This window comes from Musca domestica, unplaced genomic scaffold (genome assembly GCF_030504385.1).
Source record: "Musca domestica strain aabys unplaced genomic scaffold, Musca_domestica.polishedcontigs.V.1.1 107, whole genome shotgun sequence".
In the NCBI taxonomy this organism is placed as follows: Eukaryota; Metazoa; Arthropoda; class Insecta; order Diptera; family Muscidae; genus Musca; species Musca domestica.
This window is the reverse complement of record NW_026712125.1, coordinates 1,769,523-1,786,452: the sequence shown is the minus strand read 5'-3', so window position 1 is coordinate 1,786,452 and position 16,930 is coordinate 1,769,523.

Here is a 16,930-nt window from a genome sequence, read left to right as displayed (position 1 = left end):
CTTTTCTGCATAGAAAAAATTCTCCTCAGTATTTTTTCGTACAGAAAAAATTCTCCTCAGGACCCATGAGGATGGATTTTTTCGTACAGAAAAAATTCTCCTCAGGACCCATGAGGATGGATTTTTTCGTATAGAAAAAATTCTCCTCAGGACCCCTGAGGATGGATTTTTTCGTATAGAAAAAATTCTCCTCAGGACCCCTGAGGATGGATTTTTTCGTATAGAAAAAATTCTCCTCAGGACCCCTGAGGATGGATTTTTTCGTATAGAAAAAATTCTCCTCAGGACCACTGAGGATGGATTTTTTCGTATAGAAAAAATTCTCCTCAGGACCCCTGAGGATGGATTTTTTCGTATAGAAAAAATTCTCCTCAGGACCCCTGAGGATGGACTTTTTCGTATAGAAAAAATTCTCCTCAGGACCCCTGAGGATGGACTTTTTCGTATAGAAAAAATTCTCCTCAGGACCCCTGAGGATGGATTTTTTCGTATAGAAAAAATTCTCCTCAGGACCCCTGAGGATGGATTTTTTCGTATAGAAAAAATTCTCCTCAGGACCCCTGAGGATGGATTTTTTCGTATAGAAAAAATTCTCCTCAGGACCCCTGAGGATGGATTTTTTCGTATAGAAAAATTCTCCTCAGGACCCCTGAGGATGGATTTTTTCGTATAGAAAAAATTCTCCTCAGGACCCCTGAGGATGGATTTTTTCGTATAGAAAAAATTCTCCTCAGGACCCCTGAGGATGGATTTTTTCGTATAGAAAAAATTCTCCTCAGGACCCCTGAGGATGGATTTTTTCGTATAGAAAAAATTCTCCTCAGGACCCCTGAGGATGGATTTTTTCGTATAGAAAAAATTCTCCTCAGGACCCCTGAGGATGGATTTTTTCGTATAGAAAAAATTCTCCTCAGGACCCCTGAGGATGGATTTTTTCGTATAGAAAAAATTCTCCTCAGGACCCCTGAGGATGGATTTTTTCGTATAGAAAAAATTCTCCTCAGGACCCCTGAGGATGGATTTTTTCGTATAGAAAAAATTCTCCTCAGGACCCCTGAGGATGGATTTTTTCGTATAGAAAAAATTCTCCTCAGGACCCCTGAGGATGGATTTTTTCGTATAGAAAAAATTCTCCTCAGGACCCCTGAGGATGGATTTTTTCGTATAGAAAAAATTCTCCTCAGGACCCCTGAGGATGGATTTTTTCGTATAGAAAAAATTCTCCTCAGGACCCCTGAGGATGGATTTTTTCGTATAGAAAAAATTCTCCTCAGGACCCCTGAGGATGGATTTTTTCGTATAGAAAAAATTCTCCTCAGGACCCCTGAGGATGGATTTTTTCGTATAGAAAAAATTCTCCTCAGGACCCCTGAGGATGGATTTTTTCGTATAGAAAAAATTCTCCTCAGGACCCCTGAGGATGGATTTTTTCGTATAGAAAAAATTCTCCTCAGGACCCTGAGGATGGATTTTTTCGTATAGAAAAAATTCTCCTCAGGACCCCTGAGGATGGATTTTTTCGTATAGAAAAAATTCTCCTCAGGACCCCTGAGGATGGATTTTTTCGTATAGAAAAAATTCTCCTCAGGACCCCTGAGGATGGATTTTTTCGTATAGAAAAAATTCTCCTCAGGACCCCTGAGGATGGATTTTTTCGTATAGAAAAAATTCTCCTCAGGACCCCTGAGGATGGATTTTTTCGTATAGAAAAAATTCTCCTCAGGACCCCTGAGGATGGATTTTTTCGTATAGAAAAATTCTCCTCAGGACCCCTGAGGATGGATTTTTTCGTATAGAAAAAATTCTCCTCAGGACCCCTGAGGATGGATTTTTTCGTATAGAAAAAATTCTCCTCAGGACCCCTGAGGATGGATTTTTTCGTATAGAAAAAATTCTCCTCAGGACCCCTGAGGATGGATTTTTTCGTATAGAAAAAATTCTCCTCAGGACCCCTGAGGATGGATTTTTTCGTATAGAAAAATTCTCCTCAGGACCCCTGAGGATGGGTTTTTTCGTATAGAAAAAATTCTCCTCAGGTCCCCTGAGGATGGGTTTTTTCGTATAGAAAAAATTCTCCTCAGGTCCCCTGAGGATGGGTTTTTTCGTATAGAAAAAATTCTCCTCAGGTCCCCTGAGGATGGGTTTTTTCGTATAGAAAAAATTCTCCGCAGGTCCCCTGAGTATGGGTTTTTTCGTATAGAAAAAATTCTCCTCAGGTCCCCTGAGTATGGGTTTTTTCGTATAGAAAAAATTCTCCTCAGGTCCCCTGAGGATGGGTTTTTTCGTATAGAAAAAATTCTCCTCAGGTCCCCTGAGGATGGGTTTTTTCGTATAGAAAAAATTCTCCTCAGGTCCCCTGAGGATGGGTTTTTTCGGTATAGAAAAAATCTCCTCAGGTCCCCTGAGGATGGTTTTTTCTGTAAAGAAAAAATCTCCTCAGGTCCCCTGTGGATGGTTTTTTCGGTATAGAAAAAATCTCCTCAGGTCCCCTGAGGATGGTTTTTTCGGTATAGAAAAAATCTCCTCAGGTCCCCTGAGGATGGTTTTTTTCTGTATAGAAAAAATCTCCTCAGGTCCCCTGAGGATGGTTTTTTCTGTATAGAAAAAATCTCCTCAGGTCCCCTGAGGATGGTTTTTTCTGTATAGAAAAAATCTCCTCAGGTCCCCTGAGGATGGTTTTTTTTTGTATAGAAAAAATCTCCTCAGGTCCCCTGAGGATGGGTTTTTTCTGCATGGAAAAAATCTTCTCAGGTCCCCTGAGGAGGAGTTTTTTCTGCATAGAAAATATTTCCTGAGGCCATTGAGGATGATTTTTTTATAGAAAAAATCTCCTTAGGTCCCCTGAGCATGGTTTTTGTTCTGTATAGAAAAAATTCTCCCTAGGCCACAGATGAGACCTTTTCTCAGAGAAAAAATTTCCTAAGGCCACTGAGGAGAGTTTTTTTTATAGAAAGAAATCCCTCGTATATAAAAAATCCCTCAGGCCTTCGATTACGATTTTTTCTTATAGAATAAAATCCGTATTCTACTGAAGAGGTCTTCGAGGAGGGTTTTTTTGGTATAGAAAAAATCTCCTCTGGTCCCTGAGGACGGGTTTTTTTCGTATTGAAAGACAGAGTTGCCTGAGGAGAGGTTTTTGAAGAGGACAAACTTGTTCAGGTCAGAAATTTTCAAAAATTTACCAAAGAGAAAATTTCCTCAACAACTAGGGGATATTTACATCGGTGGGAAAAATGTTCTTATGGCCTGAGAAAAATACTTATATTTAATAATTTTTTTTGGGAATATCTTTAGGTGACACATTACTCTACCATTGTTATTCTTGGTGTTTCGAGACTCTATGAAATACCACCATTTATTAAATTTTCAATATTCGAATAACAATTCCAATGTAAACAACATCCATGGTAGATATCATATTTAAATGCCAACTAAAATGACAAACACAAAATCTCAAAGAAAAATCTCTGTTTATTCTGTGATGCTGAAACGTTTAAAACAAACATTTAACGAAATTCAAAAAAAAAAATCCTCTCTCAAAACCGACAACATTTTGGGAAAAATTGAAATTCTATGCTTCTTGGTTGGGCAAACAAGTGAAACGAAATGTTGACATAAGTTACAATAATTTTCTTCTCTGTTTCTTTGGTTTTCGAATTTCCCCCAGAACCCAAAATAAACATAGCCCAGGTCGAACCAACAAACTAAGCAAATAAATGAGTACGGGAAAAAATCACGTTTTTAGAAACTAAAACAAATACCGAAACGAAATGAAGCGAAGCGAAGCCGAAAGAAAATGTCCCAAACTCAGCAGCAAGCGAAGCAAAAGAAAAAAAAACATCTAAGAATCCCCCATTGGAAAATGGTAGGGAAACTCATAATTGGAAATCACAACAACATGCGATGGTCTTTGATTTTCATGCTGTGAGATTTCACAAATCTCCGAGCAAATGAAAAAAAAAAACAAAGAAATGAATTTGGACAAGTGCATCAAACTGGGAATGAGGGAGGGTAGGGAGCACAACTTGTTGGCTAGCGAGGGAAAGCAAAAACAAAAAAAAAAAAAAAAAAAAACAAACAACAACAGCGTCAAAATCATAACCAACAACAAATCTTAGTCAAGCCAATAGAGCATCGACCTAGACGTCATAGAGTGTAGCACTGGACGTGACAAACGAAAGATTTTCGTTTTGAACACGTGTGCAGTGCAGGAAGGTTCCTTTTCTATTCTTTGTAGGACATTAGAATATCCTCGGGGGTTGTCAGAACAAGTGTAGACGATTTATAATTTCTATTGTTTTGAAAGAAAAAAAATCATTTTGTTTTCTTGAAGGCCAAAAGGGATGCTTGGCCTAGCCTTTGGTAGTTTGAGACAAAGCCAGAGTGGTAGTACCGGTAGTAACGGCCATGATTAGAAACAGGCAGTTCGTTATCTTTCCTCCTTCTTGTTTTTTTTTACGGGTAACACAATAGACAAAAGAATTTCTAAATTAGTTATGGTTTCAAAATGAAATTGCTTCCAAGAACTGGATAGCCTAGACGAAATGCCAAGGAGCAAACAAAACACGTAACCGAAATTAAAACAATGGTAGAAATGTAACGATTTTTTTCTGGGTTTGACTGGGACGTGATTTGACCACAAATTTAGATTTTGTTAAGGATTTGGGATTTTTGACCGTTACAAAAATTGAAATTAACGACTTCAAATAATAAATGGCGGGAAAAACCCTCCTCGGGGGACCTGAGGAGATTTTTTTTCTATACGGGAAAAAAGCCTCCTCAAGGGACCTGAGAGATTTTTTTTTACGAGAAAAACTCTCCTCAAAATCATCCTCAGAGGACTTGAGGAGATTTTTTCTATAAGGAAAAAACAGCCCCAACCCCATCCTTAAGGAAGCTAAGAAGAATTTTTTCTATTCGAGGAAAAACCATCCTCAGGGGATCTGAGAGATTTTTTTTTTCTATACGGGAAAAACCCTCCTCAGGGGACCTGAGAAATTTTTTTCTTTATGGGAAAAAACCCTCCTCAAAATCATCTTTAGGGGACCTGAGGAGATTTTTGCTACAAGGAAAAAAACCCTCAGATAAACTGAGGAGATTTTTTCTATACGAAAAAAACCCTGCTCAGTTGACTTGAGGAGAATCTATACAAAAAACCCCATCCTTAGGAAAGCTGTGAATATTTTTTTCTATATAGGAAAAAACCCTTCTCAGGGGACCTGAGAGATTTTTTTTTACGAGAAAAACTCTCCTCAAAATCATCCTCAGAGGACCTGAGATTTTTTCTACAGGGAAAAAAACAACCCTCAGGTAAGCTGAGGAGAATTTTTTCTATACGAAAAAATACCCTGCTCAGTTGACTTGAGGAGAATTTTTTCTATACGAAAACCCCCATCCTCAGGGAAGCTGAGAAGAATTTTTTTCTATACAAAAAACTCCCATCCTTAGGAAAGCTGAGAAGATTTTTTTTCTATACGGGATAAAACCCTCCTGGGGGGACCTGAGGAAATTTTTTTCTATACGAAAAAACCCCTCACCAGGGGAGCTGAAGATAATTTTTTATAGTGAATTTTTTAAAGAATATTTTTGCCAAGGAATCCACAAACGTAGATTTGTCAAATATTTTTTTAAAGGAGCCAATAAACGAAGATTTTTGTAAAAGAATATTTTTCCAAGGGGCCGAAAAAAGGAAATTTTCTTTAAAAAATATTTTTTCCAAGGACCAACAATTGAGGGACCTAAAATAATTTTTTTCCAAAGATCAAAGAACTTGGATTTATTAAATAATATTTTTCCAAGGAACCGAAAAAAAGACAATTAAAAAACAATTTGCCAAGGGTCAATAAATGTGGATTTTTAAAGAACACTCTTCCAAAGATCCAGTAATTTGGATTTTTTTCCCGGGACCAATAAACATAGATTTTTTAAAGAGCATTTTTTCAAAGGACCAAAAAACGAATTTTTGAAAGTAAAATTTTGTCAAAGGACCCAAAAACGAGGATTTGTTAAAGGGTATTTTTCCCAGGACCAACAAATGTGGATTTTTGAAAGAATATTTTTCCGAGGACCCCAAAACTGAGAATTTGTCGAAAAAAATTGTTCTAAGGACACGACAAACGTGGATTTTTGAAAGAATATTATTCCAAGGATCAAAGAACTTGGATTCCTTAAATAATATTTTTTTCTAACGGATCGAAAAAGAGAGAATTTAAAATAGAATTCCAAGGGTCAAAAAATTTGGATTTTTAAAGAAAACTTTTCTAAGGATCCACTAACTTGGATTTTTTCCTAGGACCAACAAACGTGGATTTTTTAAAGAACATTTTTTCAAATGAAAAATTATTTTTGAAAGTAAAATTTTGTCCAAGAACCCAAAATCGACGATTTGTCAAAAAAAATTTTTTCAAGGAACCAATAAACGAAGTTTAAAAAAAAAACATTTTTCAAAGGGGCCGAAATAAGGTAGTTTAAAAAAATATTTTTTCCAAGGACCAACAAATGTGCATTTTTGAAGAATATTTTGTCCAAGGACCCAACAAACATGGATTTGCTAAAGAATATTTTTTGCCAGGACCAACAAACGAGGTTTTGTCAAACATTTTTTTCATGGAACCAATAAAGGAAGATATTTTAAAAAAATATTTTTTCCAAGGGGCCGAAATAAGTTATTTTTTTTCCAAGGATTAACAAATATGGATTTTTAAAGAATATTTTGTCCGAGGACCTAATAAAAGTGGATTTGTTAAAGGATATTTTTCCAAGGACCAACAAACGTGGATTTTTGAAAGAATATTTTTCCAAGAATCAACAAACGTGGATTTCTTAAATAATATTTTTCCATGGAGTAAATAAACGAGAATTTAAAGAAAATCCAAGAAGATACTTTAAAGAATATTTTTTCCAGGACCAAACATAGATTTTTTAAAGAATACTTTTAGAAAAAATTGTTCTAAGGCCAACTTCAACTTCTTTTTATCAAATGTGTATTTCTAAAGAATATTTTTCCAAGGACTCAACAAATGTGGATTCTTTAAAGAATATTTTTTCCAAGGATCAACATATGTGAGAAACTGTTTCTCGAGCAGCAACAGAAGAGTATTTATCCAAAGACACAACAAACTTAGATTAATTTTAATTAATTAATTAATTTATTTAATTTAATTAATTATTTCCGAGGACCAACGGAGGAATACTTTTTCAAAAATCAACACATATTTTTTAAAGAAAATTTTTTCTAAGGTCCCATCAAACGAGGATTTGTAAAGAATATTTCTTCCAAATATCAACAAACGAGACGAGGATTTTAAAAAAATATTTTTCCAGAGACCAACAAAAATGAGGATTTTTTCGAGAACCAGCAGAGGAATTGTTTTCCAAAGACACAAAAAATCTTTTAAAGAATATTTTTCCGGGTACCAGCGAAGCTAAAATTTTTTTTTAAAAACATTTTTTTATGGCCCCATCAAACGTAGATGTTCAACGAATATATTTTCCAAGGACACAACAAAAATAGAGTTTTAAAGAATACTTTTCAGGAACATCGATGTGAGGTTTTCGAATGAATATTTTAATCCAAAGACCAAAATCGAATGTGGGCTTTTGAATGAATATTTTATCCATGGACCAGCGAAGCTAAACTTTTTTTGAAAAACATTTTTTTTATGGTGCCATTAAACGTAGATTTTTAAAGAATATATTTTTCAAGGACACAACAAAAGTAGGTTTTCAAGAATAGTTTTCAGGAACATCGTTGTGGGGTTTTCGAATGAATATTTTAATCCAAATACTAAAAACGAACGTATGTTTTTGAATGAATATTTTATCCATGGACCAACATAGCAATCAAGTTGGATACGCTATGACTTATTTTTGAAGAACATTTTCCTGGGACCATTCGACCCCAAAGAATGGAATTTAGAGACGCATTTGTTCCCAAAAATCTTTTTAAAGGAAATTTAAAAATAAGGGGAAAATTTTAACTTCCATCGTACACCAAACCCCCCCACCCCCTGGTCATTGACCACCAATTATCAATTCATTATTTTCTAATCAATTCCCGTGCTCACCTTGAAACACATATAAAACATAAAAAAGTCAGAAAAATATCCAATATTGAAATATTTTCTCTCAATTTAAGTGCACTGGTGAGCTCAACAATAGCTCAGCATAAATATACGTAGAAGCTGTGATGACTCCTCATGGACCAAAAATCAAAAATAAATTTCATGCTGGCGCTAAGTGTTTCAAAATCTATAATTCTTCAAGCAATTGACATTTTTCTGTCTGTCTGCCTGCCTGTCTATACTCAGGCTCAATAGGCTAACATATCCGGTGAATCTACTGCTCAACATTCCCACACTTCAAGGTATGATGAAAATAAAAACAAATGATGATATCCATCCCCCACAATATTTTTGTTGAGCCGACTGGCGTTAAGGTGAATATTTCCAAAAACAATTTAATATTTCATTGCTCTATAATGTTATGTTCCTCTGTCTGGTGTGGCTCAACATATGATCATACTGTGGGAAAATATTTCTCACATTCCACACTTAATCGACTGGCTCATTATTACATTTACAATTGGAATTTTCTACCCCCATAGACCATTGTTGAGGCATCACCTTGAGCATGAAATGTAACTGAAATGGAGCTCAATTTTCTCACCATTTTTTCCTACCTTCTTAGATAACTTAGCTACTGTTGCCAGTGGTTCAAGGTATAAACAATGTGTCCTTTCCTCTGTTTTCATTTTACAGCCACACAATTATCCTGGCGCTCAAGTCATTGCCCTTTACAAAAATCACTTATCTGATTATGATGACCATAACAGGCTAACAAGTCATTTGGCTCGAACTCTATATTTTCCACACTGCTGCTGATAGATGCTGGGCCAAAGCAGCTCAACAAACCTAGACACTATGCTGAGAAAATTTTCTCAACATTTCCCACACTACGAAATTGAGGACAAATGTGATAACCTAATGAACCTTACAGTTATCCTTTTTTGTTATCCTTCGAACAACTGTCTGGCACACACACGAAAAAATTTGAAAATAAGCAACAGTCTTTGCCAAGGAGTTTCCCCACACTCCAGAGAGAGCGAGCAAAACACCTTGTCATTTGTTTGTTGTGCCGTGCCGTTTCCTCAGGCTCAACATTGAGCTCGGATTATGAACGTGGTTATGCACACTTCCTGGCGCATGGATGCAGCCACACAAAAAAACTGCGACTCACGAGCCTGGGAAAATATATTTTTTAAAAATAAAAATTTTGTGAGGCATTCAAAATGCAAATTGGCAGATGATTGTTGGGGAGAGAATTTCGGGGACGACTGATAAAAACTGCAGAATTTGCTGCGAGTTGGAAATAATAAAAAATTAAAAAAAAAGTATATTTTTATGGCTGTAATAATCCCAGTCAGTTACCTGTAACTCGTCTTGATTATAGCTCTGAAAGTCCAGTTCAAAATATGTTTTAAAGTCCCATAATTATATCCTGAATAGTTCTTGATGTAATATTTTTAAGCTACTCAAATCTAGCTTTTATGGGCAATACAAGACTGATGTTTTTTTTTTTTAATTTACAATTTCCGATATATTGGTCCTTGGGAAAATTATTTTCTAAAAAATCAAAGACTATGAGCCAGATCGTCCTTCAAAAAAAAAAAAATAAATAAATAAAAACAAAATATTTGTTACATCCTAAAACAGGTCACAATACCTTTCCAATAACGATTTTGTCTTTTTTTATTGTAGTCCATTTATGGCAAGATGTGTATGGTCTAAGAATTTATGGTTACCGGTTTAAGGTTAGTCAATGGCTCAGAAATCATTTTCTTAATTAGAAAAATTTCTCAAAATTTCCCCATTTGATTTTGTGTCTAGAATATCAACAACAATATTCGGGGTCCCTACAGTTATCCTAGGAAGTAATAATTAATAGTTTAAGGTTAGTCCATGGCTCAAAAAAAATCAATAAATAAAGGTCTTTAGAAAATGTTCTCAACATTTTCCCCGGTTGATTTTGTGTCTAAAATATCACCAATAATATTTGGGTGTCCCTGCAGTTATCCTGTCACTTTTATTATATAAATCTACAAATTTCTCATATCTTGGTCCTTGGAAAAATTATTTTCTAAAAAATTCAAACATTTTGTGTCTGATGGTATTTTGCAAGAATATATTTTTTACAACCAAAAAAAAAAAAAAAAAAATTAGAGTACTTTTCCAATAAAGATCTTGTCTGTTTTGTAGTCTCAGAATGACCAGGAGAGTGGGGTCTAAGAATTAATAATTAATAGTTTAAGGTTTTCAATGGCTCGGAAATCAAAAAAATGTTTTTAGAAGATTTTCTCATCATTTTCCCAGTTTGATTTTGTGTCTGAAATATCACCAATAATATTTGGGGGTCCCTACAGCTATCCTGGCTCTTTTATTATATTAATCTACAATTTCTAATATTTTGGTCCTTGGGGAAAATATTTTCTAAAAAAAAATTAAAAATATGTGTCTGATGGGCATTTGAGAAAATATATTTTTTACATCCTCAAAACACATCAAAGTATCCTTCCAATAAAGATCTTGCCTAGTTTTTGTAATCCAGGAATGCCTGACCTCAGAATTTATAATCAATAGCTAAAAGTTAGTCAATGGCTCAGAAATCAAAAAAATGGCCTTAGAAAATTTCCTCAATATTTTCCCCGTTTGATTTTGTGTCTAAAATATCCCCAATAATGTCAAGGGTCCCTAAAGTTGTCGTATCACTTTTATTATATTAATCTACAATTTTTCATATTTTGGTCCTTGGGAAAATTATTTTCTAAAAAATTCAAAAATTATGTGTCTGATGGTCATTTGAAAGAATATATTTTTCTTACATCCTAAAACATCAAAAAACATCTTGTCTGGTTTTTGTAATACCTGAATGACTAGAAGTATATGGTCTAAGAATTTAGAATTGTTAGTCAATGGCTCAAAAATAACAAATGGCCTTAGAAAATTTCCTCAACATTTTCCCCGTTTGATTTTGTGTCTAGAATATCACCAATAATATTTGGGGGTCCCTACAGCTATCCTGGCTCTTTTATTATATTAATCTACAATTTCTCATATTTTGGGCCTTGTGAAAATTATTTTCTAAAAAAAATTAAAAATATGTGTCTGATGGTCCTTTGAAAGAATATATTTTTTCCAATAAAGATCTTGTCTGGTTTTTGTAATCTCTGAATGACCAGGAGTGTATGGTCTAAGAATTTATAATCAATAGCTAAAAGTTAGTCAATGGCTCAGAAATCAAAAAAATGTCTTTAGAAAATGTTCTCATCATTTTCCCAGTTTGATTTTGTGTCTAAAATATCACCAATAATATTTGGGGGTCCCTACAGTTATCCTGTCACTTTTTTAATCTACAATTTCTCATATTTTGGGCCTTGTGAAAATTATTTTCTAAAAATTCAAAAATTATGTGTGCGATTGTCCTTCGAAAAAAATTTATATATTTTACATCCTGAAACCCTTTACAGTACCTTTACAATAAGGAGCTTGTCTGTTTTGTATTTCCTGAATGACCAGGAGTATATGGTCTAAGAATTTAGAATTGATAGCTTAAGGTTATTCAATGGCCCAAGAATTAAAAAATGTCCCTAGAAAATTTTCTCATCATTTTCTCCGGTTGATTTCGTGTCCGAAATATCACCAATAATTTTCAGGTTTCCTACAGTTATCCTGTCACTTTTATTATTTTATTTTCATTACCTAAGGTATTACAAGACACCCCAACAATATTGAGTCCCTTGCTCAATATAAAATTCCAACGGTGGCAATTACCCTCCCCAAAAAGGTCTTGGGAAAATCGAAACAGTTTTCAGTTACAAATTACGTTGTGGATATTTGTTGAGCTCCTTCATAACAGTCTGTCCCTCAACTTGGCTCAACATCAGGTTAGGGGGTTGGAAATTCCAATTGAAAATAAAAAAATGAGCCATTTGCTGAAGTGAGTTTCTTCTGAGAAATATTTTTTCCCACAAGCTGATAGTTTGTTGAGCCATAGTCTTGTGGAGAATGAAACGATAGGCAGACAGACAAATATTAATTGATGTCTTCAACCTTTATCCTTAACGCCTCTCTTCATTATCAAATAATACGAAATGTAGCCAGCTCAACAAAATGCTGTTTGGGGGTTGGATATCATCATTTGTTTTTATTTTCATCAGCCTCTGAAGTGTGGGAATGTTGAGCAATGTTATCCCAGAATATAATGCCTTGTTGAGTCCGAGTGTAGGGCAGATAGACAGACAGACGGACAGAAAAATATCAATTGGTTGATGTGTTGCGTGGCTAGGCATCCTTAACGCCAGGGCTTAAATTTATTGACGTTTTCATTGTAGGTTTTGGTTCATGCTGAGCAATTATTGTCTCGGTTTTCTTATTTTTGTTGAGCCATTGTGGAGCCATACATTAACGTGTGTCCTCAAAGTGTGGGAATATATTTAGAAAACTAGACGTTACCATGTCTTTGTAATCTTTTCAGGTGTTCTTTGGAAAAGAACAGGGAAATTTATTGAAAAGAAATTGATAATTTAAGGTCAGTGAACTTGGGGTTGTAGGACATCAGAAAATTGTGACTTATATTAAAATATTTTCAAATTGCGCTTTGGTGATCCTGGGATGAAATATTTTTTAAAATCTGCGATTGTTGCCAGAGATTATAAAATATTTCTAAAAAAAATTAGGTATTCTGGGACAAAATATTTTACAGAAAAAAATTAAAAAAATTCTCCTTTGATTCGTGATAATATTGGTATTTGGGAACCTATCCTTTCAAGGATTACCCTTAATTTATTGAATATTTTTTTAGAAAAAAATCAAATTTTTTCTTGGTATTTGAGAACTATTCTTTAAAGACTAACCTTTATTTATTGAATATTTTTTTTTTTTTAGAAAAAATCAAAATTTTTCTTCAATAATTCGTGATAATCTTTGCATTTGGAACTTTCCTTTAAAGGCTTACCCTTCATTTATTGAATAATTTTATTTAGAAAAAATCAAATATTTCCTTCAATAATTCGTGATAATCTTGGTATTTGAGAACTGTCCTTTCAAGGTTTACCCTTCATTTATTAAATAATTCCTCATCATTACAAGAGATATTTACAACAAGTTTGTTATTTCATTTATAGAACCTATCCCACGAAGCCCCGGCCAGGCTTGTCTGTGGGAAATATTGTTGATTAACATTATTTTATTATGATATAATATTTTTCAGATATGCTGTAGTCTTCCTTCATCGTACGTTCAAAATATTTATTAAAAAATGAAGAAAAAAATCACTGACATTTCTTAAAAATCAAGCCGTCATTTATTTGCAGACTCAAATAACACTTAAAAATTCTATTTTAAAATAAATCAATTTTAAAATAAATATTTCTAACTCCCAACGTCTCCTATGGCTTTTCATCGAACTCCCCCCAAACACCATCACCTGCCAATTTGAATTTATGATGGCTCACAAAATTTTTATTTGTAAAAAAACAAATATTTTCCCAGGCTCGTGAGCCGCTGTGTTTTTGTGGCTGCATCCATGCGCCATGAAGTGTGCATAACCACGTTCATAACCCGAGCTCAATGTTGAGCCTGAGGCAACAATAACACGGTACAACAAACAAAAGACAAGGTGTTTTGCTCGCTCTCTCTCTGGAGTGTGGGAAACTCCTTGGCAAAGACTGTTGCTTATTTTCAAATTTTTTGTGTGTGTGTCAGACAGTTGTTCGAAGGATAACAAAAAAGGATAACTGTAAAATATGTTAGAGACAACTTCTTATCACATTTGTCCTCAATTTCAAAGTGTGGGAAATGTTGAGAAAATTTTCTCAGCATAGTGTCTAGGTTTGTTGAGCTGCTTTCGCCAAACACCTATCAGCAGCAGTGTGGAATGAATAGAGTGCGAACCAAATGACTTGTTAGCCAGTTATGGCCATCATCATCGGATAAGTGATTTATGTAAAAGGCAATGACGTCAGCGCCAGGATAATTGTGTGAATTTGAAAAGACAACAGAAGAAAGGATACATTATGAGTGTGTACCTAGAGCCACAGTAGCCAAGTTCTCTAGGAAGGTAGGAAAAAATTGGTGAGAAAATTGAGCTCCATTTCAGTTACACTTCATCCTCAAGGTGATGGCTCAACAATGGTCTATGGGGGTAGAAAATTCCAATTGTAAATGTAATAATGAGCCAGCCGATGAAGTGTGGGAATGTTGAGAAATATTTCCCCACAATCTGATGATATGTTGAGCCACACCAGACAGAGGAACATAAAATTAGGGAGCACAGAAATATTAAATTATTTTTGGAAATATTAACCTTAACGCCAATCGGCTCAACAAAAATGTTGTGGGGGTTGGATATCATCATTTGTTTATATTTTCATCATTCTCTGAAGTGTGGGAATGTTGAGCAATAGTTTCACAGGATATGTTGGCCTATTGAGCCTGAGTATAGACAGGCAGGCAGGCAGACAGACAGAAAAATATCAATTGCTTGAAGAATTATAGATTTTGAAACACTTAGCGCCAGCATTACATTTATTTTTGATTTTTGGTTCATGCGGAGTCATCACTGCTTCTTCGTTTATTTATGTTGAGCTATTGTTGAGCCCAGCAGTGTACTTAAATTGAAAAAAAAAATTATTCAAAAAAGGGGATATTTTTCTGACTTTTTTAATATTTTCGTGTACGTTTCAGGTTGAGCAAGGAAATTGATTAGAAAATATTGAAATTGATAATTGGTGGTCAATGACCTCGGGGGACATTGGAAGTTAAAATTGGCCACACATCTTTAAATTTTCTTAAAAAAAAAGAAGTTTTTTGAACAAATATTTCTTAAAATTCCATGCTTTGAGGTGTGATGGTCCCAGGAATGTGTTGTTCGGAAAATATGTCATAACGTATCCAACTTGCTTCCTATGTTGGTCCATGCATAAAATATTCATTCAAGAGTCTACGTTCGATTTTGGTTCTTAGATTAAAATATTCATTCGAAAACCCACCATCGATGTTGACTTCTGAAAACTATTCTTCAAAAAATCTACTTTTATTAAGTCCTTGAAAAAAAATATTCTTTAGAAATCTACGATTGATGGGACCTTCGAAAAAAATATTTTTCTAAAGAATATAAACTTTGTTGGTCCTCGGAAAAATTATTCTAAAAATATTCTGTTAAGGATCTACGTTTCATGTGTCTTTGGAAAAAATATTCCTCTGTTGATTTTCGAAAAAAAAAAAAACAAATCCTCATTTTTCGTAGGTCTTTAAAAAAATATTTTTTTTTTTTAAATACTCGTCTCGTTTGTTGGTATTTGGTAGAAATATTCTTTAAAAATCCTCGTTTGATTGGACCATAGAAAAAATATTCTTTAAAAAATCTATGTTGGTTCTTGAAAAAAAAACATTCCTCTGTTGGTCCTCGAAAAAATTTATTTAAAGAATCTTCCTCTATTGGTCCTTGGAAAAATATTTTTAAACAAATACACAGTTGTTGGTCCTGGAAAAAATATATATTTTTAAATCCTTGCTTATTGGCTTTTTGAAACAAAAATTATTTAAGAAGTCCATGTGTGTTGGTCCTTGAAAAAATATTTTTTATAAAAATCCACAGTTCTTGTTCCTTAAAAAATATTTTTTAAAAAATCCTCATTTATTGGCTCCTTAGAGAAAATATTTTTTAAACATCCACGCTGTAATGTAAGTCCTTGGAAAAAATATTCTTTAAAAATCCACGATGGTTGGTCTTTGAAAAAAATATTTTTTAAAAATCCACCTTAGACTTAAATTGGTCCTTGGAAAAAATATAAGTTTGTTGCCTCCTTGGAAAAAATATTCCGCTGTTGGTCCTGGAAAAAAATTCTTTAAAGAATCCTCCTCTGTGAGTCTTTTGAAAAAAATCTTTCAAAAATCCACCTTAGTCGGTCCTTGGATTTTTTTTTAAATTCTCGTTATTGGCTCTGTGAAGAAAATATTATTTAAGAAATCCAAGTTTGTTGATCCTTGAGAAAATATTTTTTTTAAATCCACGGTTCTTTTTAAAAAATCCTCGTTTATTGGCTCCTTAAAGAAAATATTTTTCAAACATCCACGTTGTAATAAGTCCATGAAAAAATATTCTTTAAAAAATCCACGTTTGTTGGTCTTTGGAAAAAATATTTGTTAGAAATCCACCTTAAAAAATGAGATTTAAATTGGTCCTTGGAAAAAATATTCCTTAAAAAATATAAGTTTGTTGCGTCTTTGGAAAAATTTTCCTCTGTTGGTCCTCAAAAAAAATCTTTAAAGAATCCTCCTCTGTAAGTCATTGGAAAAGTATTATTTCAAAAATCCCCGACAAACGGGTCCTCGAATTTTTGTTAATTCTCGTTTTTTGGCTCTGTAAAGAAAATATTATCTAAGAAGTCCAAGTTTGTTGATCCTTGAAAAAATATTTTTTTTAAAAAATCCACAGTTCTTGTTCCTTAAAAATGTTTTTTAAAAAATCCTCGTTTATTGGCTTCCTAGAGAAAATAAATTTTTAAACATCCACCTTGTAATAAGTCCTTGGAAAAAATATTCTTTAAAAAATCCAAGTTGGTTGGTCTTGGAAAAAATATTTTTTAGAAATCCACCTCAGAAAAAATAATATTTAAATTGGTCCTTGGAAAAAATATTCTTTACAAATTATAAGTTTGTTGCCTCCTTGGAAAAAAATATTCCACTGTTGGTCCTGGAAAAAAATTCTTTAAAGAATCCTCCTCTGTGATTCTTTGGAAAAAAAATTCTTTCAAAAATCCACTTTAGTCGATCCTTGGATTTTTTTTTTAAATTCTCGTTTTTGGCTCTGTGAGGAAAATATTATTTAAGAAATCCAAGTTTGCTGATCAATGGAATTTTTTTTTTCAAAA